Source organism: Xiphophorus maculatus, chromosome 11 (genome assembly GCF_002775205.1).
Source record: "Xiphophorus maculatus strain JP 163 A chromosome 11, X_maculatus-5.0-male, whole genome shotgun sequence".
Taxonomy (NCBI): domain Eukaryota; kingdom Metazoa; phylum Chordata; class Actinopteri; order Cyprinodontiformes; family Poeciliidae; genus Xiphophorus; species Xiphophorus maculatus.
In genome coordinates this window covers 29,184,816-29,197,887 of record NC_036453.1, presented here as the reverse complement: position 1 = coordinate 29,197,887, position 13,072 = coordinate 29,184,816, and the positions used below count along the sequence as shown (strand labels likewise).

At 36.6% G+C, this 13,072-nt stretch overlaps 1 protein-coding gene across 1 annotated transcript in view; it reads left to right on the top strand.

Annotated features, from left to right (window-relative positions):
• The first annotated feature begins 12,122 nt into the window (after positions 1 to 12,122).
• The window catches only part of LOC102238061 (T-lymphoma invasion and metastasis-inducing protein 1-like), a 63,257-nt gene continuing 62,307 nt past the window's right edge, over positions 12,123 to 13,072 (top strand). The window contains exon 1 of the mRNA XM_023342173.1: positions 12,123 to 12,671. The gene's annotated coding sequence lies outside the window, so the exon portion shown is untranslated. The remainder of the gene's footprint in view (positions 12,672 to 13,072) is intronic.

The following is a 13,072-nucleotide window of genomic DNA, read 5'->3' as shown; positions in this document are numbered from 1 at the left end:
TGCTTATAGTATAATTGTCACTTTATAGATATGAGGAAGTTGCATTCATTGTCCTCTATACCCTAAGGTCCTTAGTGAGTGTCAGAGGGATTCTGACAATTTAGCAACTACCATGTGTTAAACTAGATTGTCCTCTAGAGGGCGTTGCTAAACCGAATTGAAACTACAGCTCTCACTAATCTGATATTCAATAGCCGTTGAGTATATAAAAAGTATTTTGATTTCCTTAATTATTGTTTAAAAATACATTCCAGTACAGCATTTACTAGCAAATTTTATTTTGTAGCATTTTATTGTGACACACCAACATGTGTTATACTAGACCAATATCACTGTCACACATTTAATTTCATGCCAATCTTAGACCTTGGTGCCTTTTTGTGATGCACTGTATAGTTTGAAAGTTCAGATTTATTTTTAAAATTAATTTTGTAAACTGAGCAGCTGAGCCCCATTGGGACCAAAACATGCAAGGTGGCATGCATCTGTGTATACAAACTTTATACCCATCACCTCTTTCAGATAGCTGGTGGATGATATCTGAAATCACCTTCTCTGAACACTTCTTACTTTACACATGAATGGAGGCTGCCTGTAAATTGATATGGCATGGTGATCTTCAAGGAAATTTAAAGATAAGGGAACCCTTTTGTTTAGGTTTTTTAGAAGAAAAACTGGGCACCAAAAGCATCTTATATGGATATACACTATATAGTATTTTTACATTTAAGAAGTACCTAGATCAAATTATAGAGATGCTAGAGATCCTTTATTTATAACCTAGATCAGGTTATAAACAAAATATCCACAGCACTTCTAATCTTAAAGAATGGAAATCAACTTTTGTCTACTTATGGTTCAATAATGGTTCCAAAATATTGCTTTTAGAGGAACATAATACTGAATAAAGGATTATATTTGTGTGGAGTACCTGCAGTGATAGAACCCTTAGTCAGGGACTTGAAACCAGGTCAAAACTAAGGGGAAATGGGTATATTTGTCTTTACAGATGCAACCAGTGAAGGAAAAAGATAAGCCGACTGCAAAAGCAGGTAAAAATAACCTGGAAGTGAAGGTGATGAATAATAGAGACTATAAGTGCGGCTGACAGTGAGGTAAAGGGAGCACGACAGCAGTCAAACAAACCTAGTATAAAGGTGAGTTATAACAGAAATGTGTAAAGAAGAATATAACGAGTAATGGATGGGAACTCCAGCTTTCCATTGGTGGAAGAGTTTTGTCAAGTCTTAAATCTTCCAGATTTTGTTGAATCTTGTATTTTAAAATGCACATTTTAACTTTGGTATTTTATATATGCATTTTGTGAGAAAAAAATATTTAGCTGCCTTCCTCATAGCTTAAATGAAAGGCGGTCCTTAGAAAGCTGAATATCCTGAGGCTGCCAATGTCTTAGAGCAAAATGTGGCAAGGAAATAGATCTAGGAATGTTTGGTTCATTGTTACTGAGTTTTTAACTTGCCACTTGGCAAACATCGGCCATCTCATTTAAATCCAGCTGAAACCGTTTTTCTACAACTACACAGAAATAAAAACTATGTTCCATACAAAAGTCCACATTTCATTGGCCATTATCAGTTCCAAGTGAAGGTGTTGATCTGTTGTTACATAAACATAACTCAGAGGTCAGCGTCATTCCTACATGTTACATCAGCAGATGACGGTTTCTCTTACCAGCATGTGTGTATTGTTTTTTGTGCACTTTGGCGGGGAAGTGTCACAGGTTTATTTTTATATTCATAAGCATGCAACTTTGGGCTTCCAGGGCTGGGAAGAACCAGTGTGGTCACATTTCTGGAGACGACTTCTAATTCCTCACACTTAGCTCTTTAAGCATTCTAGGGCATTCTTTTCTTGAAAGACAAGCAGTGTTCTGAAATGTAAAAAGGCATCCTCCATGCTTCTTTAAAATATCCAGGTTAACCTCCTGACATTTTACAATAACAAAGTTCAATGTGCTCTTCAGACATATATTTTTCCTTGCTTACTCTTCTTTGCATTTCACAGAACATCACAATAAAGTACATTAAAATTTGCATTTAAAATGTGCGTGGAAACGTCTTGTTTTGTTTTTTTGCTGAGGTGAAAGTTCACCTTCCTGTGCACTGTCTACCTGTATCTCTGTGGGAATACTGCAGAGAAAAGGATCCGTAGGTCAGGGGTGAGATGCCATAAATGGTACACATGCTATGGGACATGGTTGGTTGGTAGACTGACTAATTAGAAGACTCCCTTTGACCTCACCTTTGATCTCGTCAGCTATGTCACATGAGATCTTTAAAGAGGAGTCTGTGAACACAAAGTGCTTTTAATTTTGACAGATAGTGTCTTTTCTAATGTTCACTTTAATGTATCTTTAACTTTTTAGTTATGAGCAAACTAAACAGCTTAACCACAGTATATAACGGTGAAATGAAAGGAAAATGATACAAGGTTTTCTTTTTTTTTTTTGCAGACAATTAATATAAGGTGATGAGGAGTAGAGATACATCCATTCATTTTAGAGAATGAGGAACTGTGGAAATGGAGTTGTACAGACTAGGGAGGAAGTAGAACTTGACTTGTTCTATTTCCTTGTTCTAGTTCCTTCCAGGGAGTGTAAGATATGAAGTACTCTTGTTTCTGAACTCTTTGAAAAGGTAGATTTCTGAATTTATAATGACTGTGTCTTAAGCTAATTTAAATGAACCAAAACAAAATGTACAGAGGAAAAATGCCAATATTTATTCTGAGTGGTTGTTGTTTATTGAGAGAACAAGAAAGTTTTTTTTAGTTATCCATGTAAGGAATGGATCTGGGCTTGTTGACTTTGGGAAGTATGTGAGTTATTTTCTGATCTTTTGTAGTACTTAAGTCAGATAATGATTCCAAATGAGTGCTGATAAGATGTTATGTTACTATTTGATGATCAGGTCAAAAATGTGTAAGACAATAATGGGTGGAACTTAATAACTTTCATTTCGCAATCCTTTTTTTAGGAATATTTAAAGAAAAGCACATCAACTACAACAAAAAAATACTCGAATTTAACAAACATCTAAACAACAGCAATGAAAGTTGGAAATTATATTTGGAATTCAGAAAAAAGGAAAATCATGTATAAACCGGAGGTATTCACAGTGAAGTGTTAAATCAGCTGGGAGGGATAGGAAGCAGCTCCTTTGAGTCTGAGTCCATGGTCCTTGACTGGAAAAAAGTGGACTTATTCCTCTGAGCAGAGAGTCCATCTCTTTTTTAAGCAGAAGAGTTTGTCAAGGTGTCTGTCTTGTTTATGAGTAATGATAGGATGAAATGAGAGAGAGACAGATGGATTAGGGCTTCACAATGACCTTTTAAAGCTTATGATTGTTACGCAATTCATTTATTTATACTTTTAATACATACTGTTTCTAGATTCATTGGACTGATTACAGTTGAAATGCTTATTGAAGTTCCTTCAGATACAGACACACTAAACAGTAGCTGTTGCTTTAACAATTTTTCTTCTAAAAATGTTGGACTATGTACGTTGGCGTGTTTCCATTTAAAAACTTTCATATGTGTGTGTAAAATGTCCTGCACAGGTGTTAAGTGTTCTGAGGTTTACAGACAAATAAAAGCATCCAACGCTGTTTGTTAAACCAAGTTGAACGATTTAACAAATAAAAGAAAAGAAGAAACCATCAGAGAAGAGGAAAGAATATCCTCAAACAATCTTTTGAATAGAAGAGAAACGTTAGAGTTCAGATTCACTCAAAATATATATTTTTTTACCAAATGGCATTGACAATAACATAAAGACATGGGTGAATAACCCACTTTTCATTGAGGGTTCTGGCTTGACCATGCAAGAGCAAGTCCACTTTACTTCCTCTTTTACATAAATTCATTTTTAGCAATGGTAAAGTCATGTGAGGAAGCTCTGAGCAAGATCATACTGACAAAAATATCTATTTAACATGAAGATCCTTTGCTAGAGTTGAATTTTTTCATTTGTAATGTTCTTCCATATCCACAAAGGAAACATGTAGATTTGTATCTTTGTTACTGTTCGTGTTTCTTGATTTGTTTGGGTGCCTTTGTCTAAGTAGTTATTTTTGATAACTTCCGATCTTCCACTTTGAAATCACAGAGACTCAAATTTCTTATCCTTTGTTGTTAATTTGAAAACAAGCCTGAAGGCTTCTTTAACTGGCTACAAGTCTGTTTATAAGTTAAATTAGTTTGCCTTCAACCTTATTACATAAATTACAATTATGAGAATGAGTTAAATTAATAAAGAGTTCACTTTTAAGTTTATGGGTAACCAGTTGCATTTGTAGGTGATTTCATATACTGCCAAACACAGTAATTCAGCTGAAGTGATTCCAAAATACTTAAAATAATTTTTATGTATTTGTTACAAATAAATTAAAATCTTCACTTACTATATACAAATTTTAATAATTTCTTATTTGTTTTATTTATTTTTGCTTTGGCCCATTTGCCCCTCGACACGCATCGTTGTTGGCTGTTTCTATTTGTGGGATTTTCAATTAATGCAGCTATTTGAAAATGTTGAGATTTCATCCCTGCCTCTAACCTAACACTCAATCTAAAGAAAGCCAGATGTGGTTTATTATACTGAGTCTGTTTTATTGTCGCATGCATAATTGCTACCACATTTTTGGTAAGATTGTTTTGCATGGATGAAAACTTCCCTCGATGTGGTTCTATGTTTGTAAAGAACTTTTAAGAAAAGATTACTACAAAGATTATTTAAAATGTCACATTTTAATGTGGAGAAACATTAAAATACTTGTATATTTTTGTGCAGCTATCAATTGTAATTTCATAAAACAAACCTGTGTAGCTAGGACACCAAAATGGAATCTCAAAAAGAGCCTGACATGCTTCTAAATCTGCTTCTAAAGACCAATAGCATTTAACATTTCATGTATAAAAATACAAAAGAGAGAAAACGAAATACCTGTTTGGTAAAAATGTTAGGAAAACCAGAAGAGGTTAAAAATATTCATTTACATTTTTAAATTTTTTGCATCAGACTGTTAATAAATCTCTATTACCCATAATGAATAAAACATGACATCTGATTTAAAAAAAAATCTGTTTGGGTACTTTGGTTATTCTGTCTAATCAAGACAGTTTTTTTCAACATAAAATCATCAATATTGAATAGCAGGTCTTGTCTTCTTTTCCTCGATGTCAAATAGCCGGATGATTTATGGGCTGCATTCATTAGCTTGGCAGCAAATTTTATTCTGACTAAATCTCATCCTTCTCTGCCTCCTGTTGTCTGGCTCCTTCTGGCTGCTTGTAGTGTCTTTAATTGTCAGACCTTTGCCAGCCAGCACAGCAGAAAGCCACTAAGGTGTGTTAGAGTCACATCAGTCCAGCTAAATAAAGCAAAATAGTAATTTTTTTTTCTGTGTAAGTCATAGTGGTGATTGGCTTTGCTGGTGCACTCAGAAAGCTTCATCGCAAAACATTATGCAGATTTGTAGTGTTTTTAAAAATATTTTAGAGTACATTTCTTTTTGAGCCAATTTTTTGTGAAAATCTGTAGGATGTTACCGACTTCAAACAAAAAACTAATTTCAGTCTTTTGTGTGTGTGTGTGTTTGTGGAGATTTTGTTTCTATGTATCTCTCTCACTGGGTGGTAATAGTTAAACTCTTCCATTTGGTGGGATTACTTCTCCACTCATTCCTGTGGGAGCCGCCGTCAGTCCGTCATCTTTAAGCAGAATGCCATGCCTTCTGATGCTTTAATCCCTTCTCTCCTCTCTTCCCCTCCTTTTCCCACACTCAACCTCTTAACCTCGTCTCCCTTTTCTCTCCTCCTTCCCTCCCTTCTCGCTGCGGCTGTCAACTTTCAGCTGAAGTGGCTGAAATCAGCACATGCAGTGGAGGATGTGTGAAAAGCTTAAATGTTGCAGTTCGATGTCAATACTCTGCTGCTCGTGGGCTTTTTGGGAGAAACTAACAGCTCCTTATGCAGTGCCTTGAGGACATATTCCTATCCCTTGAACTTTTTTACATCTTGTCACATAACAACCACAAATATCTGTGTATTTTTTAGGGGATTTGGTATGTGATATATCAACATAAAGGAGTGTATTATTTGTGAAACAGATGTAAAAGGATGCATGCCTTAAAAATCTAAAAAGTGTGAATTTGGGTTAGTGCAGAGTTCTGGTACGTCTAAATAAGATCCAGTGCAACCAATTTCCTTCATCTGAGACTGTGTTTGAGCTATTTGGCCTAAGTGAAAAATGCAGTCTCACAGAAAAAGACATAACATCACCTGGAAGATATCACTCCCATAGGGAAACATGGTGGTGGCAGTATTATGCTTTTGGGATGCTTTTCTTCAGCAGTAACAGGGTCACTCAGAGTTTAAAAGAAAAGGGATGGAGATAAATACAAGACAATAATGGAAGAAGTTCACCTTCCAGAAGAAGTTAACTACTCTGAAACAAACTTCCAAAGTTAGAATAAAAATGATATATTAAAGCATACAGTTGCGCAGATTGACCCATTCAGGGTCCAGCCCTAAATCCAAATATTAGTACAAAGACCTGAAAAACAGGGGGCAGAAAATACATGATGAAATTAAAACTTTTGGAAGGCACAAACAGCTCAAAGAAGACAACCCCACACAATATGACACAAATAATAGAATTTTGAATATTTCTTTGTTAGATTTTGACCAATACTAACTTTAGCGCTTAGTTTTACTTTCTCTAACGCCAACTGCCTGAAGCTCTGTCCTAATGGGACTAGATGATGTAGATTTGAGATGGCTGTGGGTCACAGATGAAACGGGAAAATCAAGCAGACAAATAAAGGATCCAGTTCTGTCACTGCTGCTTGACCCAGAAACATTCACATACATGAAGACTTTCTAAATTAGGAGTGGAATTTCTCTGTCTATGTTTTGTGTTAAAAGACTAGGGAAGAAAGTGAAATCAATGAACCTCAAATTTCTACTGTTCAGAACCCATAGACATGCCGGCGGCTCCAGTAGCCACACTTATTCACCGACTGTGTGCTTTGATTCTAATGATGTTAAACATACCCACAACTGTAGAGTTCTCTGCCAGAAGTAAGCTCTTTTGATTTAAGAGAAACACAGTATATATAAGAAATCCTAATCTTTTCTAAGCTGTGCTGATGCCCAAACTTGTCAATTTACAGAATAGCTGCAAAAAGCTGAACTTTGAAAAAGAATCTGGTATCTTTCACTGGCCAGTTGAATAAAATCCTTGCATCTAAGACCACAGCAACCTTCTATTATCCTCTCGTGGACTGCTGTTTATTTTTGCCATGTCCTTGTGGAGAGTGTGGCTGTAATTTTCTGCAAGGAAGTTTTGAGTCTGCATGTTTTCTGAAGATGAAAAACTTGTGCAGTTTAAAGGAAAAGGGATGGAGAACATAAAATCCTGACTGGATTTCATGTTCCTCCTCTTGGTTTGATATATTTACCGAAATACAAAAGTAAAAAACAAATTAAACAATCAATTCTGTTTTTGCTAATATCACATGTGGGATCAGACCTTAAGGGTAACAGTTTTTTTGCAGCATGTGTGTCAAAATCCATTTACATTTGTGATAAACGGTAAAATCTTATTATGTTGATGACTGCGCCCTTAAAGAAATGAGGCTTTATGAGTAGAATTGCGTGTGTGTGTGCGTGTAGGCGTGGGTGTACGTGTGTGTGTTTGCAGCTCTGCGAACAGTGAAATAGGTCATCTAGTCGGTGCTCATGAGTTTGTGACAGGGTCAGGAGGTTACATGGCGTGTGCAGCTGTCTGCTTGCCGCTACATCCTTGTCCGTCTCCCTCTCTTCCTCTTCCTACGCTGTTCCCCTCTCACACAATCGAACACGTTTTATTTCTTCGGCTGCCTTCCATTGTTCTCTGTCTTTAAAAACGGGATTTGGAGAATAAGAGAGCTGAGGTAGGCTCTCATGAAAACAAAAGAGACACATGTGTGTGTTCCCACCCCTCCCTTAATGTTCAGGCAGCCCAGATTATCATCACTGAACACTACACCCTAATTATTGCTGCTCCCTCTTTACACTCAGAGGGATTATGACTGAAGAGCGTTACAACATGCATTTACCCCAGTAAGCTGGATGGCACCAGCATGCATGTTGCTTATATACAGTACATCCTTGTAGGAATAGTTGTATAATACTCATTATTTTAATGGGTCTTCAGGGAACAATTTCTAAATTTTACGCTGTGCTATATGAATGATGGATTGTAATGTCACTGGGTTGTCTAACTGGCTAATCATGTTGTCAATACATGACTGATTAATCAATAATGATTAGTGTAACTGTGTAAACTGTCTACTCTTTAGTCAGTTAATTACATTACCAAGGAAATGAGGTATTTACAACCAGCTGCGTTAGCTGGGAAATTTCAAACTTTGAAAAATAGGTAAATCCTTTTTGTGTCTACTTGAGAGTGCACAGAGATGTAAAAGCTACACTTTATCAATTACCTTAATTACACATCACACCAGACCTTGTGATGTATTTGTTATACCGGATAAATGGCCTAGTTTCTTGTTTTTCATAATGGAGGGCTGAGGTCTAACACCTGATGTCTGGTTAGTCCCACTTGGTAGATCACACACATGCTTTGTAGCTGCGAATAAGAGTAGTTGTATTATTCACTATATCTATTCAATGTATTTTTCTATCTACGTTTTTCTGTACTCACAATAGGATTGTGTGCACATGCTAATGAAACGTGTGCATGCATAAAGACATTGTATGCTAATGGAAAATGTAATCGTACAAGACAGGTATTAGCTGTGAGGACTGGATAGTGCAGCCACTTGCTAATGTGACTAAGAGAAAGGTAGCAGCCCAGAGGAAATGTATTATTGTACCTTGGCAGCCCATACATTATTCATCAGCTTGACTCGCATGGCTGCTGGTAATGATTTTATCAAATGGAGCGTGATGTGTGTTGTTTCCGTACAGGAAAATAGCATCCTGACTGTCTGTATCTTTTCTGTCAAACATAGTATGCTCATGACTTTCGAAATAATATGTTCTGCATCCAACATGACAGAAAGCATAAAATGCTAAATTTATTTTATCTACCCAATGCCATTCCCACCCATACGCAGACATTCTATGATAAAGAATGATCAGGTTTGAAAGGTGGAGCCTATTGTAGCCAAAGGTCAGCTCAGGTATGACGGAACTGCAAGAGAAAGAGAGAAAGAGAAAAACATCACAGGCCTGAGCTAAAAAATCCAAGTAGTGGGCAGGCTTTGATTTTTGTTTGCTACATGCAGTTCTAACTGCTGACTACATCTGAGAAAAAAATACTGAGTTTGGTTGATTCATTTTGCAGAAGCAGCATTTCATATTATAAAAAGCAGAGTGAAATTAGCAAACAAAAAATTACATAACCTCCTCCTACTGAAGCTGTTTTTATTACCTTCTGTGTTTCTGTTTGTTCAATCATGGTGTTACATCTGCCATAAACTACTTTCTACCCACTCCTGTCTGTGATTACATTACAGGCCTATGATGCCTTGTTTAGATAGAAAAGTAGGAACAAGGTGATGTTGTTGTCTTGCTGACTTTGTTTCTTGTTACAGCTCTGATTATAACACAGGCTCTGTTGTTAGATACTGTGTACTCCTAGATCTGTGCTTGAAGCGGGTGTTGCACCTAAGTGGTATTCTGAAGAAATTTTGCTATTTGTTATTTTAAGGGAAAGGTGATACACTAATGACATTTCCAGGGTGTAGCCCACCTCTCACTCAACAACCTCCTGAGAAAAGCACTCTCCAAAGGCAACATATTAACTAAAAATAAAATATATTTATTATTTTTATTCTGACACAAAGAATCACATAAAAATGCTCAGTATGTTTACAATCTCTGTTGACAGCCAGATTTGACTGTTCCATATATTAATAATAATAATTTACCAGCTTATGTGTTTATTTCAGCTAAACAGGCCTAGTGTTAAATAGTGAGTCAGTGTTAGCTAAACAGAGCATTATTTTACATTTTACATAACCGTCACAGGAAATTATTCCATCACACATTTATTGACGCTACAAGATTCTGTAAATTTATCAAAGTTAACCTTGCTAACAACCTTTGCCAAATACAGCAAAGAGTTTTAAAGGAAGTGTGACTCATCTTACTTGTTGGTGGTAATAAACAAAAAACATACAAAGAAAGCAGAAAAAAATCTTGAATTGTACTGTACGTCTTTCTTCTAATAAAGCAAACAGGTGTTTGTTGTTTTATGAAGATACTGTATATGTTTCATTTATTATTATCAATAGTTAAAGTTAAATTTCCCAATGGAAGGACATTTCTCCTAACATGATTTAGGATGAGTGATTTGCAGAGAATGGGATTTGATGAGCTGACAAGGGCAAGATGGCATGCAACATGTGTGCAAGCAGATATACAGTTCTGAGATAGGAAAGGGTTACCTGCTGCCTTTTTTTGCCTGAACAAGGTGCTGAAATGCCATCAAGTGCCAGAAGGTGGAAAGCTGTAAATTTGTTTGTGTCTGTGCACCAGAATACATGTGCTGTATAATAGCAACATTGTGCTCATGACTGTCTCCCGCTTTCGTCCCCTGTGGAGGCAGTGTCAGGTTGCTTTTGTTGGGTGGATCTGTTACACTCTGCCCTTTTTCCTGACATGTTTGCCTCCATAAATGTTGAACACCAAAACATTTTTCAGCTTCGGTAGAGTAAAGCAGACATTTAAATCAGAGACTGTCAGCCTCTTATGTATGATGACAGTTCTAAAAGCCAAACATTTTAGGGAAGTAAATAACTAGAACAGAAACATATTTTGCTATTTTATATTTTTGCTGTTATTCATTCATTATTTTAAAACTTGAAATTTTATATGCTTTTCTCACTTCTACCTTAGTTTGTACAATTCAAGATTGTTGAGCTACAATGTTTCCCAAAGTTTTAAGTTTGGTTTCATCATAAAAAATTAAATCTTGCAGCTTTACTGCTTAGTCCTGACTTGGAGAATCTAGTAGATGGCTGACAAATGTAGAACATAACCAGCACTTGTCGGAAATTCCTGGATATCTTCCAGTGCTGCTGTCAGCCTCTTGTCTGCCTCCCTTGTCATTTCATCAGCTTTTGAGAAATATCCAGTTTTTGCAATGTCCCTGTTGTTCCACATTTCCTCCATTTATTGGTGAGCCCCACTGTGTCATAGTTTGTACATTGGGCTGCAGGTTATTTTTTTTTCCATTTCAGTTTTCAATGAAATCCTGTACCTCTGCAATAAAAATGGCTTTTGCTAAATGAGCAAGATGTCAGAAAAACCCTCTAGGCAAATCAGTTTAACTCAGGTTTTTCAGGTTCACTATAATTGGTGGTGGGTGTTAACCCAAAAAGACTGTATGCTGGATCACCAGGTGCTCAAACAAAGCGTCAGTTAAAGGATATTCATATTTGTGTAGCCATGTACTTTAGTAAATATATTTGCATTCACAGGATGAGTGCCACAAAGTATGTGGAAAAAGTTTCTAAATTGGTTATCAAATCTATTTTTTTACACAAAAACTTGAGATATTTGTGGTGTGTATAAAGTTACTTTGTAGAAACACTGTTTTGTTTTTTTAAGGTATTCTACCATCTTGTCTAACTTCAACTGAATATTTTTCTTAATTATCCCTGCATAATACCTCAAGCTCATTAAATTTAGGTGAACAGCAATTTTCAAGTTTTGCTAAAGATTTTTAGTGATATTTAGGTGTGTACTTTGACTAGACCAATAGAACAGACAAACTTGCTTTGATCATGTGACTAATAGCAGATCCAGAGTGTTAATAATAAATAAACAAACAGAAAGTAAAGAGTAAAAGCAGCTGCATCATACACATAACGGCACATTAATAAGCATTTTTCAAAATGAAACATCTTTATACTTATTCATTAATATTTTTTATCATCTTTTAACCAAAACCAGCTCTTTATTTCTAGTAATTTTTCAAAGTTACATAAGTAAAAACAGTTTCCACCCACTTAGTATTCACACTGTGTTGATTAGATCATCTGTGTCCTGAAAAGAAGAAATAATCAGACTTACAATATTAGACAGTGTTGCTTGCTGGCAGGTTGTTTCCTTGCATGCTATGGCTTGTCCGTTGTATAATTTTTGTCTTTGTTTGTGTGCAGAGCTTGAGGCCAGAGAGGCAGTAATTAAACAGAGGACTGGGACATCTAAAGGCTTAGAGGCACAAACCCAGCACCCATGCTGACAGTCAAATTGCCAAGCCAGAGGAGGTGACCGAGCGAGAGAGAGGGAGAGCAAGAACAAGAACAGCCAGGAAAGGAGGAAGAACTGTGTGAGAGCATGAGTGAGAGAAGAGGGGAAACCAGAGAAAAGAGGGCGGGCCTAGACTCAGGCAAAGCACACACACCCTCCTACTCAGCCCACAGTCTGGTCTAGGCATGCAAGTGGCAGCATGTGGGAGAATGCGCTCCACTGTGTGTAGAGTGAAACACTACGCCGGAACCTGGGAGATGTCTGTCTGATGCAGGGATTTCCCTCTTTTTCTCCTGAACAGGACGCATGCTGGCTGTGCTTTAGTATCCACCGGGAATTAAGCGGGACGCTCACAGGAAACACGGGTAGCTTAAGTGAAGGTAAGGAGATACTTTGCTTATTTTGAAGATGTGCTGAGAGCTTTGAGAACTGAAACGCATACAGAGAGAGTTGTGATGGGATTTAAGGTAACTTGCTTCAGGCTGCTTCTGTATAGAAATATATATTAGATGTTGATATTTGAGGGGAAAAACAAGAAAAGCTATTTAAAAGAATCCACATGTGGATACAGGATTTTTTAAGAGCAGGAGTATGCATGAGTCCTGACATGCAATACATTATCACATATAGGCGAGAGTTTGTTAGTTTTAATCATCTACATGCTGTTCTGTAAAAATCTGCCCTGCATATGGATTCAGATTACCATCTTGTATGGGGCATTGTGTGTTTTTGTGTGTGTTAACGAAAGGACTTTATCAATCATTAATGCTCTCACTGGAGA